At 45.4% G+C, this 16,120-nt stretch overlaps 2 long non-coding RNA genes across 2 annotated transcripts in view; both read left to right on the top strand.

Moving 5' to 3' along the window:
* LOC144827433 (uncharacterized) overlaps positions 1-327 on the top strand; it is a 247,837-nt gene extending 247,510 nt beyond the window's left edge. The window contains exon 4 of the long non-coding RNA XR_013610184.1: positions 239-327. This is a non-coding gene — a long non-coding RNA (uncharacterized LOC144827433). The remainder of the gene's footprint in view (positions 1-238) is intronic.
* A 5,673-nt stretch (positions 328-6,000) lies between these two features.
* Positions 6,001-16,120, top strand: part of LOC144827434 (uncharacterized) — a 103,623-nt gene continuing 93,503 nt past the window's right edge. The window contains exon 1 of the long non-coding RNA XR_013610185.1: positions 6,001-6,096. This is a non-coding gene — a long non-coding RNA (uncharacterized LOC144827434). The remainder of the gene's footprint in view (positions 6,097-16,120) is intronic.

Raw genomic sequence — 16,120 nt, 5'->3', positions numbered from 1 at the left:
CCACTAGCTCACCGCGATCAGTTGTAGCTCTAAGAATCTGCTAAAAGATTTGCCATTTTCTAGTTGTGTCATTGGAACCAATTTTGTGTACACCTTTTGTTGATCTGTTAGCTACCCCACTGCTTTAAAGAGGCCCTGATATTGACTAGTGATTGGATGCGCTGTTGGAAATTTGGTGAAAATAAATGCCAGTAATGTCATTTTTTTTTAATTAACCTTTATGGTTTTTAATTTAAAGTACAGTGCCATCCAGAGAGCCCTCTGCGTTTGTTTACAGATGTCAAGAAAACTTCACACATACCAGCAGCAGGCAACAGCCCAGTTCTGGGTTCTTAATGGCTGCTTTAGATTACACATTAGATGACAAAGTCCAAGGTAAGATGAATTGTTTCACATTTAACAACTGAATATTGACCAATAATCTGATAAACTGTGGAGAACACCCTCTGAAACCCCGCTTGTGCCTGGTTCCAGTTACTGTAGACCACAAGGTACTGTATGCTTGTTTCTCCAGGACATGAGTGCCTCCAACCTCCTCCCCATGGATCCCATAATTAAACCACGTTTCACCTTTATTTACATTTAAGCGACTTTGACATCCTCCTTCCTTGCAGGCTGTATGGGGGCTTATTGTCTGCCTTGGTGCGGCTAGCTCGCAACCAGGGTTTGCAGTTTAACATAAAACTCGGTCTGGGTACTGTATAGGCTGGTCATCTGCTGGAAGACATCTCGGAATGGGCAAATTTACATAATTCCCCTTTCCATCTACTCAGTACTGGCGAAAGGGTCGTATTCCAATGCACAATAATACGCTTTGCAAGGACTGGTGCCAAGTCAAGGAATTTACTGTTAGATTTGCCAACTTTGGGTGGTGGCAATAAGCCCAAAGTGACACCTTAGGTACATCAATGTTACGTCTACCTGTCAGATCAGTAGGATTTGCTGCAATCATCTAAGACCACCATTGCCTGATCACAGGACAAGACCACACCATGTAACCAAACACAGCTCCCTCTACATTGCACCTCGGGCAAATAAATGCCGTGGATGGGTGCCTAGCCTGTATTGTTCCCGGGTTCAAGTAATTCTCTGGACGTAGTTAAATTATAGGAGCTTCAGCTTGCAAATGTCATGGCTTCCCTTTTCCCTGAAATTATGTATCTGATGCAAAGTACACCCTTGTTTATTTGCAATAAGAAATTCACCAGTACGGTAAAATGTAACAATGCTTACTAAACATCAGTAAATAAATGTAATGTTTTTTTTAAAAACGGGAGGATATATTTAAGCACTGAGATCAGATTTAAACCACAGTGTAGCCATATATTTCTGTCCTGCTCTTTAGTTGCATTAAAATAATTAAACGGCTGATGAAATGAGTAGTTTAATCGTAATCTCATGAATAATGGGAGATCACAAGCCCGAGTGATTACCAGTGGTTGAGATTAATTTAAGTGTTTCATCCATCACTTATTTGCATACTTTAGTGTGTTGCCCTAGGTGTGATGCGTATGCCCAGATTTGTGTCCTATGCACACTTTGCCACTGGAACCAAGATATACCTGGTATATGAGCCCTATCTAGGGCAAAACTGGTCCTAGGATGCTTGTTTTACAGTTCAGGGTCGACCTGTCCTGGCAGTTTGTGCTGGACTGCTTCCATTGGAGCAGGGTCAAGGCTGATTTACATATGCCTGAGGCCATGCTGAGGTGGCATGATAACAATGGACTTGGATGCGGTCCCAAATGATCCCCAGTTGCTCTGATTAATTCAAGCATTCCATCCAAGATTTTTTTATATTTCAACTTTCTAAAACTGGCATTCTCAAAATAGTAATTTTAAATCTGACCTCAGAATCAGTTTGGATTTTAAATTACTAATAATTGGAGTGGGTGAATCATGGTTTTAGCATTTCTCCAACTGAAGTTATACATTATAAAGTGTTATAATGTAACCCACTGCTTTTCTATGGGAGGTCCAGCCTGAAAAACGACTTTGTAGGTTTTCTCACTGCCAGACATGTAAAACCTAAGAACATAAGTCCAATTTTTGAAAAACGTGCACCCTGTCCTATGGGGTGACTTACCAGTAATAAAAAAGGAAACTTTAATGCTGGAAAAAGGTGTATTTTGCCAGGTCGGATTTGGAGTTTAAAAACTGCACAGCTAGGCTGACGTGGCAGGCCAAGAGTCATGCTTCCAATTGTCACTTTCATGGTGGCACAATAAGTGCTGCGGTCCACTAGTTACATTTAACTTACAGGCCCTGGGTACACTTAGTACCTTGTATTAGAGACTTATATATAAGTTATTTGTCATTCAGGGATTAAGCAATTGTACACAATTTTAGGGGTAAGAGCACACACACTGCGTGCTGGATGGCAGCCCATCGTTCTGATTCCATACACCAGCACTAAATCTAGCAAAAAGTTGGGGGGGGGTAAAAATTGTAAATGATCATGGAAAAAGAGCATTTTTCTCCTATTATTATTATTTACCAATATTTACCTGCGAAGTCCTGTCTGTCCCACATGCAGTAATGACTACTGATGAAAATATAGGAAAATGTACATGATTTAGTGGGGGCGCAATGGATTTTTATTACATTAAGCCTCAAGACATGTATTACATTGCATGGACTATCACAGATTACTGCAGTAAGAAAATGCTTTTTGTGCCATGTACCCCTGTCAAAAACCCTGGGGGTGGAGAATATTTAGTGTCACAATTCATGTTAGATCATCTTAGGAGGGGGTGAAACTGTTTTGCAGCTATAATCTTCTACATATTTGAAATTTTAAGACTCTAAGGGGTCTATTAGAATAGTGGGCGGATCGCCACCGCCCGTATGGTGGTAGTGATCCGCCTGCTATTTTTACCCGCCCGCCTACAATTCCCCCCGCCATACTACGATGACGGGGGGACCCTGGCGGATGGAAAGACCGTCCTCCAGTTTTCCGCCCGTCAACGAGTCGACCAGGCGGAAAAGGGGCTGAATATGGTGGCGGTGTCTGAAAGACACCGCCATCCATATTATAATGCAGGCGGGGATGTGCCTTTCACTGGCAGCATTGCCGCCATGGAAAGGCATGCGGTTACTACATGTGGGGGCCCGTTGCGGGTCCCTGGAGTGTTTGGGGTGTGGGGGGTGCACATGGGGGTACCCCTCTACATTGGCGTGGGCAAGGTGGCAGGCAACGCGTGGTTCCTGTCACCTTGTGCATGCCACTTCACACGGTGCATCCATAGCATTGTGGCAGGCGGTGCTGTGAGCACCGCCCGCCACAATGTTGTGGATGGGGATGCCATTGCCACCGTGGCGGTGGCATCCTAATTGCTGGTGCGGGACCGCCGCACCACTGGCGGCCGGTCCCAGCACCGCTAGGGTGGCGGGCGGACAAGAGTCCGCCTGCCATCCTGATAGACCCCTAAGTATGATGTCGTATTTAAAGGCTTATGCTCAATCCAGTGAGCCTCAAATTGGTTCTGGTCATAAACAAATAATTAAATCTATGGACCTTTTTGATTCATTGGCAAAAGTTATGTTTGATGCCATATGTTAATCTGTTAATTATAAAATATAATGACAAAGACTGTAGTGCTGATTTATATATCATGAAAAGCTTATGTTAAATCACCAGTAAGCTTTTAAAGGTGGTTTGTAATTATATGGTGGTAAGGCCTGTAGAAAGGAATGTTATTACATTGAATCTCACAGATTACTGTAGTAGGCAACAGATTTGGTTCCCCTAAAAAAAAAACTTAGGGGTAGACAATTTGAACTGTGATAAACCTTGCTAGACTTGCTTATGATGGACTGTGTTTTGTTTTGCTATCTATCATTTTTTACAAATTTGTAACATCATGCATAGTATTTATCTATGTGTGTATTAAAGTACTTTGGAGCTTATCGGTCAACTTTACCCATCTGCCAGGCCCTTGTAATTAAACAGAACATAAGAAAATACATACATACACATGTATAGAGGTGATTTTGGTCAGTTCTCTTCAGCTATTGATTTGTTCAAGTGTCATTCACATTCTGCATCCACCCATGACAACAAATAGTATTTGGCAATAGGTAAGCCCACTTCAACCATTGGATCTATTACCCTGTGACTGACGCAATATAGCTGATCATATGCACACAACCGGTTGCAAAAGAGTGTGCATCAGTGCCAAGGCTGGAGGGGCCAGTCCTTTGTCTTTCCATGTTCTCCTTGCATATGTCTACTTTCATTTTGTTTTGTTTTTTATTATGTGTGTCTTTTTAAAAGCACCCAGTGGTTTCACAGAGAGTGATGCCTAGCCACTTGCTTGCTGCTCATTCCAACTACAGAGTATCACATCCCTTGCTGCCACTGATTCTAAACTTGCTGCCATTTTGGAAAGGTATTTTCCCTAGTGTATCATTTTTTGGCCAGTTCAAGATGGCCAAAATGTCGCCTCTAAACTTAGTAACCATGTTGGAATTTTAAAACAATGATGCATAATAAAATTCCAAGATGGCTACCTACTGCTATGTTTTATTATGACTTATCTTTTTTTATTGCAAGTACTTGTTTAGTCTGAGGCAAGTATTTCTACTTTTCTTGCTTAAGCTTGTTTAGTTTGTATGTGCATTTAAACTGATGGTCGAGTGGGTGTGTGTAAGAAAGAGTCAGTGGATTGTTAAATGGCTGCATCAGTGTATGGATGAGTTACAGAGTGCATCCATTATGTGTTATTGAGTGCCTAAACTCACCAGTGAATGAAGAGGGACTTTCAGTTAAAAACCAAGCAAGATGACTTCTTCAGGGCCATATGTCAACTATTAAATATGTTCATATTGCTTTGTCTCAATCTGAATAAAAGGTCAGTAGCCTCCCTCTGTAGCACATCCATGTAGTGCATTGAGTTACATTGACAATATTCAGACATAGTGCCTAACTTAAGATCCTGATCCCTTGAACATGTTTTTTGCACAGCCCGGAAGAATTATCTTGCATCACCAAACATTTGTTAGCTGAGTGTTTTTCTCTTTAAAAAAAAAAAAGATAATAAAGGATATAGGAGATACACTATTTGCATTCAGTTCCTCAATTATGAAGTTGTCGAGGTGTGTGAACTTTATTAGTGGGAGAGGCCTAATGTAAGTGGATGGAGCATCACGCTCACCATTATTCCATTACGCCCTTTTGGAATTGTTACTGAATCATGGTTGATAGCCTGTAATGTTGAAAATAAGAAAAAAAATAGCAAATACACACAATAATTTAACATTGGCTAATCTGGTCCACAGGAGATAACTTAATTTATAGAGATGTTATTAATGTTTTTGTGCTCACGTCCTTCAGATTATTCAACTTAATAGAGATAGAAGAGGAAGCCTATTCAATGTAAACACTGTGTTAATGTAACCTCCTGTAGAAATAAAATAGAGGAGAAATGGGGCTCAAAAGTGCCCATGACTCAGAGGTTCTGAAACTTGATCTGCTCACGCTATTGTTGGACACATTCAGAGCCCTGTGACCATCCTACCTTCCTATTTAGGTAAGGTTTGGTGTTTATGATGGTAAGGTATACGACTGAGGGGCGATCTTCAAAAGTGTTGTGTCCTATTCAGTGATAACTGGATGCCCCTTGTCTTCTAACTTGTGTTGCAGTCATCTCACACTCTGCTGTAGCTCATTTGAATAATGCTGTGTTCCAGGCCGAGGTCATGGATGTCCATCCAAGTGGACCACTAGCTCACCGCGATCAGTTGTAGCTCTAAGAATCTGCTAAAAGATTTGCCATTTTCTAGTTGTGTCATTTGAACCAATTTTGTGTACACCTTTTGTTGATCTGTTAGCTACCCCACTGCTTTAAAGAGGCCCTGATATTGACTAGTGATTGGATGCGCTGTTGGAAATTTGGTGAAAATAAATGCCAGTAATGTCATCTTTTTTTAATTAACCTTTATGGTTTTTAATTTAAAGTACAGTGCCATCCAGAGAGCCCTCTGCGTTTGTTTACAGATGTCAAGAAAACTTCACACATACCAGCAGCAGGCAACAGCCCAGTTCTGGGTTCTTAATGGCTGCTTTAGATTACACATTAGATGACAAAGTCCAAGGTAAGATGAATTGTTTCACATTTAACAACTGAATATTGACCAATAATCTGATAAACTGTGGAGAACACCCTCTGAAACCCCGCTTGTGCCTGCTTCCAGTTACTGTAGACCACAAGGTACTGTATGCTTGTTTCTCCAGGACATGAGTGCCTCCAACCTCCTCCCCATGGATCCCATAATTAAACCACGTTTCACCTTTATTTACATTTAAGCGACTTTGACATCCTCCTTCCTTGCAGGCTGTATGGGGGCTTATTGTCTGCCTTGGTGCGGCTAGCTCGCAACCAGTGTTTGCAGTTTAACATAAAACTCGGTCTGGGTACTGTATAGGCTGGTCGTCTGCTGGAAGACATCTCGGAATGGGCAAATTTACATCATTCCCCTTTCCATCTACTCAGTACTGGCGAAAGGGTCGTATTCCAATGCACAATAATACGCTTTGCAAGGACTGGTGTCAAGTCAAGGAATTTACTGTTAGATTTGCCAACTTTGGGTGGTGGCAATAAGCCCAAAGTGACACCTTAGGTACATCAATGTTACGTCTACCTGTCAGATCAGTAGGATTTGCTGCAATCATCTAAGACCACCATTGCCTGATCACAGGACAAGACCACACCATGTAACCAAACACATCTCCCTCTACATTGCACCTCGGGCAAATAAATGCCGTGGATGGGTGCCTAGCCTGTATTGTTCCCGGGTTCAAGTAATTCTCTGGACGTAGTTAAATTATAGGAGCTTCAGCTTGCAAATGTCATGGCTTCCCTTTTCCCTGAAATTATGTATCTGATGCAAAGTACACCCTTGTTTATTTGCAATAAGAAATTCACCAGTACGGTAAAATGTAACAATGCTTACTAAACATCAGTAAATAAATGTAATGTTTTTTTTAAAAACGGGAGGATATATTTAAGCACTGAGATCAGATTTAAACCACAGTGTAGCCATATATTTCTGTCCTGCTCTTTAGTTGCATTAAAATAATTAAACGGCTGCTGAAATGAGTAGTTTAATCGTAATCTCATGAATAATGGGAGATCACAAGCCTAGACCTGCTTCTTTTCCATCTTTTGCCTTGTTCAGGGAAGACTGAATTGCATGGAATATTTCATGTAGCTCTTAATCGTACTGTAAACCAAAGTCACTTAGGTTTTGCGAATACTCACCTATTACCCTCATGTTAAGACAGATCATTGGAGTAGAATAATTTTGGGTCCATCCTTTTACATTCGGCTAGGCGCATATATAAGGCACATATATATATATATATATATATATATATATATATATATATATATATATATATATATATATATTCAGTCATTTGTCCTACCTGTTCCTGTGTTGGCCTCCGCCTTTTCTGTTTGGGAAGGACTGTTGTGCATCAATTACGCGCCTGCCAGTGGCGTGTTTGGAGGCCCCCGCACATCAAGTGGCCTGACGAGTTGCTGGCAACGCTTCGGCATCGGACTTGGTCATGTTGACATTGTCGGGCCCACCACATCATCCAGGTGAAATGGACGCGGTGTTGAGGACACTGTTCCTTGCGCTGGGCTAGCTGCACGCGCCGCATGCCCCCGCGAAAGAGACATCTGGGTAGTGTGGTTGTGCGGTGGGGACGGAAGGAGGCTCTTTCTTTGCCAACTTGGGAAACACTGGACAGTGAGAGTGCACCGCCCTGCTTAATGGCTTTTCCTGATATCATCAACGCCGCGGGACCTGGGGATAAAACTTTGCATTCTGGGTCCTGTAGTTCAAGTACCGACAGTACGAACTACCTGTGGTGGAGCCCTTCAGGGGGAGGAGTTATGGCAGCCAATCCAACTGCAGCAGGACACCTATAGGTGCAGACCCGCTTCCTTCTTCCCATCATTTCCACGGCGCTGATGAAGGCAAGAAGACGCCGAAATGCATTCGCCTTGGTGGAATTTTGTGTAAATAAAGGCTTCCTACCTGTTCCTGTGTTGGCCTCCGCCTTTTCTGTTTGGGAAGGACTGTTGTGCATCAATTACGCGCCTGCCAGTGGCGTGTTTGGAGGCCCCCGCACATCAAGTGGCCTGACGAGTTGCTGGCAACGCTTCGGCATCGGACTTGGTCATGTTGACATTGTCGGGCCCACCACATCATCCAGGTGAAATGGACGCGGTGTTGAGGACACTGTTCCTTGCGCTGGGCTAGCTGCACGCGCCGCATGCCCCCGCGAAAGAGACATCTGGGTAGTGTGGTTGTGCGGTGGGGACGGAAGGAGGCTCTTTCTTTGCCAACTTGGGAAACACTGGACAGTGAGAGTGCACCGCCCTGCTTAATGGCTTTTCCTGATATCATCAACGCCGCGGGACCTGGGGATAAAACTTTGCATTCTGGGTCCTGTAGTTCAAGTACCGACAGTACGAACTACCTGTGGTGGAGCCCTTCAGGGGGAGGAGTTATGGCAGCCAATCCAACTGCAGCAGGACACCTATAGGTGCAGACCCGCTTCCTTCTTCCCATCATTTCCACGGCGCTGATGAAGGCAAGAAGACGCCGAAATGCATTCGCCTTGGTGGAATTTTGTGTAAATAAAGGCTTCCTACCTGTTCCTGTGTTGGCCTCCGCCTTTTCTGTTTGGGAAGGACTGTTGTGCATCAATTACGCGCCTGCCAGTGGCGTGTTTGGAGGCCCCCGCACATCAAGTGGCCTGACGAGTTGCTGGCAACGCTTCGGCATCGGACTTGGTCATGTTGACATTGTCGGGCCCACCACATCATCCAGGTGAAATGGACGCGGTGTTGAGGACACTGTTCCTTGCGCTGGGCTAGCTGCACGCGCCGCATGCCCCCGCGAAAGAGACATCTGGGTAGTGTGGTTGTGCGGTGGGACGGAAGGAGGCTCTTTCTTTGCCAACTTGGGAAACACTGGACAGTGAGAGTGCACCGCCCTGCTTAATGGCTTTTCCTGATATCATCAACGCCGCGGGACCTGGGGATAAAACTTTGCATTCTGGGTCCTGTAGTTCAAGTACCGACAGTACGAACTACCTGTGGTGGAGCCCTTCAGGGGGAGGAGTTATGGCAGCCAATCCAACTGCAGCAGGACACCTATAGGTGCAGACCCGCTTCCTTCTTCCCATCATTTCCACGGCGCTGATGAAGGCAAGAAGACGCCGAAATGCATTCGCCTTGGTGGAATTTTGTGTAAATAAAGGCTTCCTACCTGTTCCTGTGTTGGCCTCCGCCTTTTCTGTTTGGGAAGGACTGTTGTGCATCAATTACGCGCCTGCCAGTGGCGTGTTTGGAGGCCCCCGCACATCAAGTGGCCTGACGAGTTGCTGGCAACGCTTCGGCATCGGACTTGGTCATGTTGACATTGTCGGGCCCACCACATCATCCAGGTGAAATGGACGCGGTGTTGAGGACACTGTTCCTTGCGCTGGGCTAGCTGCACGCGCCGCATGCCCCCGCGAAAGAGACATCTGGGTAGTGTGGTTGTGCGGTGGGGACGGAAGGAGGCTCTTTCTTTGCCAACTTGGGAAACACTGGACAGTGAGAGTGCACCGCCCTGCTTAATGGCTTTTCCGGATATCGTCAACGCCGCGGGACCTGGGGATAAAACTTTGCATTCTGGGTCCTGTAGTTCAAGTACCGACAGTACGAACTACCTGTGGTGGAGCCCTTCAGGGGGAGGAGTTATGGCAGCCAATCCAACTGCAGCAGGACACCTATAGGTGCAGACCCGCTTCCTTCTTCCCATCATTTCCACGGCGCTGATGAAGGCAAGAAGACGCCGAAATGCATTCGCCTTGGTGGAATTTTGTGTAAATAAAGGCTTCCTACCTGTTCCTGTGTTGGCCTCCGCCTTTTCTGTTTGGGAAGGACTGTTGTGCATCAATTACGCGCCTGCCAGTGGCGTGTTTGGAGGCCCCCGCACATCAAGTGGCCTGACGAGTTGCTGGCAACGCTTCGGCATCGGACTTGGTCATGTTGACATTGTCGGGCCCACCACATCATCCAGGTGAAATGGACGCGGTGTTGAGGACACTGTTCCTTGCGCTGGGCTAGCTGCACGCGCCGCATGCCCCCGCGAAAGAGACATCTGGGTAGTGTGGTTGTGCGGTGGGGACGGAAGGAGGCTCTTTCTTTGCCAACTTGGGAAACACTGGACAGTGAGAGTGCACCGCCCTGCTTAATGGCTTTTCCTGATATCATCAACGCCGCGGGACCTGGGGATAAAACTTTGCATTCTGGGTCCTGTAGTTCAAGTACCGACAGTACGAACTACCTGTGGTGGAGCCCTTCAGGGGGAGGAGTTATGGCAGCCAATCCAACTGCAGCAGGACACCTATAGGTGCAGACCCGCTTCCTTCTTCCCATCATTTCCACGGCGCTGATGAAGGCAAGAAGACGCCGAAATGCATTCGCCTTGGTGGAATTTTGTGTAAATAAAGGCTTCCTACCTGTTCCTGTGTTGGCCTCCGCCTTTTCTGTTTGGGAAGGACTGTTGTGCATCAATTACGCGCCTGCCAGTGGCGTGTTTGGAGGCCCCCGCACATCAAGTGGCCTGACGAGTTGCTGGCAACGCTTCGGCATCGGACTTGGTCATGTTGACATTGTCGGGCCCACCACATCATCCAGGTGAAATGGACGCGGTGTTGAGGACACTGTTCCTTGCGCTGGGCTAGCTGCACGCGCCGCATGCCCCCGCGAAAGAGACATCTGGGTAGTGTGGTTGTGCGGTGGGGACGGAAGGAGGCTCTTTCTTTGCCAACTTGGGAAACACTGGACAGTGAGAGTGCACCGCCCTGCTTAATGGCTTTTCCGGATATCATCAACGCCGCGGGACCTGGGGATAAAACTTTGCATTCTGGGTCCTGTAGTTCAAGTACCGACAGTACGAACTACCTGTGGTGGAGCCCTTCAGGGGGAGGAGTTATGGCAGCCAATCCAACTGCAGCAGGACACCTATAGGTGCAGACCCGCTTCCTTCTTCCCATCATTTCCACGGCGCTGATGAAGGCAAGAAGACGCCGAAATGCATTCGCCTTGGTGGAATTTTGTGTAAATAAAGGCTTCCTACCTGTTCCTGTGTTGGCCTCCGCCTTTTCTGTTTGGGAAGGACTGTTGTGCATATATATATATATATATATATATATTCAGTCATTTGTGCTCAGATGATGTAATATTACTAAAGAGATATGGTGCACCAAAGGTATGGAAGTGCATCCATTGTGTGTTTACACATATATGTATGTGCATGTTAACGTTTTTCCTTTCCAGAGACATCAGGATTGCTGATATTAATCTACTATGGGTTTAGATTGTAGGGTGGGGCGCTAAAATGCATTTAAGGCAGTGCATTCGCCAGGGATTAGTGAGAATGAATCATATGTGTGTTTAAGGATTTCTTTATAAATTGTGACCAGTTATCATTTTTACTAAATAAAAATGTATTGGTATATTGTGCCACATACAATAGTACAAAAGGGGGTGGTGATGGACGGAGCATCTGAACCTATCAAACACTCACACCCAGTCAAAAGATCTGGGTTTAATCCATCACCGTTCTTTAGCCCACTCTGCCACCCCAGTTCAGACATGGCCATATGCAAATCAGTCTGACCCTGTGCCTCATGGGAACAGTCCAGCCCGAACTGCCAAGCCATGCCTTCCCTGGACCGGAAACAAGCTTCAGAGAACCGGTTTCTGGCATTACAGCCGTCCTCAGCCCGGCTTGCTTGAATCCAGTGTCAAAGTGAGCAAGGGACTCACGTCTGAGCATACCCTGCCACACTTATGGCGGCCAAAGCGGTACAAAAGGGGGTGGTGATGGACGGAGTATCTGAACCAATCAAACACTCACACCCAGTCAAAAGATATGAGTTTAATCCATCACCGTTCTTTAGCCCACTCTGCCACCCCAGTTCGGACATGGCCATATGCAAATCAGTCTGACCCTGTGCCTCATGGGAACAGTCCAGCCCGAACTGCCAAGCCATGCCTTCCCTGGACCGGAAACAAGCTTCCGAGGACCGGTTTCTGGCATTACAGCCGTCTTCAGCCCAGCATGCTTGAATCCAGTGGCAAAGTGAGCAAGGGACTCAAGTCTGAGCATACCCTGCCACACTTATGTCGGCCAAAGCGGTACAAAAGGGGGTAGTGATGGGCGGAGCATCTGAACCAATCAAACACTCACACCCAGTCAAAAGATCTGGGTTTAATCCATCACCGTTCTTTAGCCCACTCTGACACCCCAGTTCAGACATGGCCATATGCAAATCAGTCTGACTCTGTGACTCATGGGAACAGTCCAGCCCGAACTGCCAAGCCATGTCTTCCCTGGACCGGAAACAAGCATCCTGGGACCGGTTTCGGATTCATAATCCTCATCAGCCAGGCTATCTTGATTCCAGTGGCCAAGTGAGCAAGGGACTCACGTCTGAGCATACCCTGCCACACTTAGGGCGAACAAAGCGATACAAAAGGGGAAGATGGACGGAGCGTTTGAGCAAATCAAACACTCACTCCCAGTCAACTGATCTTTGTTTAATCCATCACCATTCTTTAGCTCACTCAATAGCATTTTGAGGGTTTTGGGGGCCTTGCAAAGACATAGTTCAACAGTTTTTATGTGACTGTTTTTATGCGCCAAACTGTTTTTAAAGTTTGGCGCCATGTGAGCTTCAATTGGCAGAATATAGGCACTAAAATAGCAGAAACGTGGCTCAAAAATATGTCTTGCGTGGCGACTCAAAAATTCTTAAAACTTCACTGATTCTGAAGCGCAAGTTCTTAATATTACCTTGATATTAGTAACTACATTCACGTGAATTAAAGAAGGCTACTTCTGAATGGTGCACATCTCATATTTTTTTTTAATAATAAACATGTAATGAAATTATTGGTGCACAGCAAACTGTACAGTGGAATAAGATATTTCATTTTCGTTTATGGACATTTCAATATTTTATCAACGAAATGATGTAGGATGAAGGTTATAATTGGAGTACGCATCTATATTTTTCAAAACCTCACTCCCCAGCATCTTGATATATTATAATTCGTATTTGTTGGATTTTGTTTTTGTATTTTGAGAAAGGAAGTAAATTAAAGAAGTCCGTGAAACATACCTTTACTGTATTTTAGTATTCTTTTTGAACCCTATGTAGAGGAAAATGTGAGAAAGGTCGCAGAAAGGATCAATACACAACGCAAAACTTATTGCGAGATCAAAACCTTGGTCTCTTTGGAGAAAATGAAAAGGTAATATGTACCAACACACACTGTGCAACTGGCCTTGGAAAAGGGTACATTCACGTAGTTGTTTTGATATACAGAAATATTTTCTTCAAATGCTGACATTTTACAAAGTATTCAGTGCAGTACAGTGCAAAACACATACAAGGTCGGAAAGGTTAGGAGAAATAAAATAATTTCCTATGTTCAACACCTACTTCAAAGAAGCATTGTTGTTTGGCTCAAAACCCTGTATACCATTGTTAGTAGATAGGTCTCTGCATCAAAATCCATGGCTGACTGCAGTCTCTGCATCAAAATCCATGGCTGACTGCATAGGAAAGCCCATGTACCACCAAATGGAGGACCCTCTTAATACAAAGTAATGTAAAGGAAAAAAAGAGATGCATGCAATACTTTCAGGCAACTTTACGTAGCAAAACAAGCTTTGTGACGCCAACCAGTCTCAAATTGATAGTAAATCAGCCTATTGTTCTTAGAAAAGCTAGTTGATGAACACCTTAGTCACTAGAACACAAGGCTGTAGGTCGTATCCATTGTCTCTTAGAAGGAGGTTAGTAATGAACCCTTAAGAAACACAAGATTTGTAGAAATGCATGTACAATACTGCAAAGCACAACAGACTGTCGGGACAGAACATGTTCTTGGTCTGACATAAAATGTGTTTTTATCCATACATCTCACGGTATCATCTTTTGTGTATTTGTAGATTCCCCCTGGTGTAAGCTTTAAAACTAATTGAAAAATATTTTTGGGGTACATTTCTTTATTGAGATTTGTTCAGCAATCAGCATATGCACCAGTACAGTACAACAAAGCGGATGTACGACATTACAACGCATGCTTTTACATCGCATGCTTTTACAACGCGAGTTTTACAACGCATACCATTACAACGCATAGTGCTTTGGGGCGCTGGATAGTGAATTATTTAATTTACTATTCCAACTCCAGTCCCCGTGGATAGTAGGGAAGGTGTTGGATAGTAAATTAAATATATTCCCTATCCTAGAGCGCCCCCCAGCGCAATGCGTTGTAATGGTTTGCGTTGTAAAAGCTGCGATGTAAAAGCACTGCGTGGTAAAAGTTGCGTTTTAAGTGATGTTCCCCCAACAAAGCATGGTCATGAGAGGACTTACATTCAGGATACATCAACAGAGTATGAATGTCCTCCCTTCCTGTGGTCTAAGGAATCAGACACACTCCTTTCAAGTGTTGTGCTACATGCATCTCTCTTTCACAGCCCAGCACCATCAATCCCTCGATTTATATCTCCTTTTGAATTGCACAAAGTAAAAACAGGTGGCAACATTAACATGCAGAAACTGTGAAAAACTAAGCAGCTGTTGTGGACAAAAATTAGTGAGTATATGGCCTCTGGACACACGTGTCAGCACCCGGAGGGGGGGTGGGAAGGGGGTTGGAGTGGACAGACCCAACTCCTTGTGTGAATCATACATATTTATTGTGTTAATGATTACCTCTACTCAGGACGGGGAGGCTATGCAGCAGCAGCCCTATAATGAGTTAGTAGGTCAGTGACCCCTCCTCTTAGCTATATTTGCATTCCCGCATTCCATAGCGGTCCCACCAGGCTGTACCTCAATGAGAACTAATCATAACCTTCGCTCCTCCTCCACCCCCCATTCCCTCAAGTCACACAACCATTTTTCATATGTATATCTGACAGCTTGTGCTGTGCCCAGTGTAGGGCCAAGCATTTCTTAGTGAGCACCAACTCCAGAAGGGCGAACCCGTGCCCCATTGTTTCCCCCCTCTTGTGGGGCTGAAGAATTCCCAGAAGGCAGTGCTTTATTAAAAGGTCCAAATGCAATTGTGTAGTATCCCCATCATGTCCTAATTTGATCGGAGTCCCTCAAGGATCTACACTATCTCCTTCACTTTTCAACCTATATGTCGAACCTCTGACTGAAATTCTCAGAGACGCTAACATATCGTATCATATGTACGCAGATGACACGCAGATATACATCAAGATCACATCTCTGGGAGGAGCTTCGCGCGCAACTAAGATGGCTGCATGAGCTTAAGGCTCCTGAGACCCTCGTAACCTCCCGCATCTATCCTGTCGTTTATCCTGTCCCTCATTGCGGTCTTCGTAAAGACGAACCACGGGTGAGGCGAAACCTGCATTCAGATCCCGAATCGGACCCCGGGAACTGATGTTGTGGTGCTCCGAAGATTGCGGCCTACGTCTCCGTGATGCCCGCTGTGGAGTTGGCATAGTGTTCGAGTTGTAGTTGAACAACATCGGCCTGAGGGGACGGAGACGACCGTCCAGTTGACTTTCACTTTCGATTTGCCTTCCATAGAGATTGTCAGCTGGGAACTTCCCCCCCCGTGCTGAGGGCTGTTATCCTGCGCTGCACTCGAGTGTGCTCTTTTATTGCCTTGCTGGTTTTGGGAAGACACTTGGCCGGTGCCCTCTGGCTGAGGCTTGGCCTCCGTTCGGGGGTCCCAGGGGCCGCCATTTTTCTATTCAGTCTACCGCTCCAAGTCGGTCTCCATCCCGCAATGGCGGGGAAACCGGAGGGGAAAAAGCAGAAATTTAAGATCACTCGGCGGGGTGGCTATACCCAGACTAACATCATGGATCGCTAGGCCCAGGCTAAGGGATCCCCCGGTGGACCGGGTAGGTCGCTGGAGGACACGAGAGATCCACCGACTTCGGCAACAGAGCTGACCCTTCAGGACGTTATGGCCGCTATCGATGGGATCAAATCCTCCCTTGGGCAACAAATGGAGACAATCGCCCACAAGCTCGATACTGTGGC

Source organism: Lissotriton helveticus, chromosome 4_1 (assembly GCF_964261635.1).
Source record: "Lissotriton helveticus chromosome 4_1, aLisHel1.1, whole genome shotgun sequence".
Taxonomy (NCBI): Eukaryota; Metazoa; Chordata; class Amphibia; order Caudata; family Salamandridae; genus Lissotriton; species Lissotriton helveticus.
Note: the sequence above shows the minus strand (reverse complement) of the source record. Positions and strands in the feature narration are given on the sequence as shown.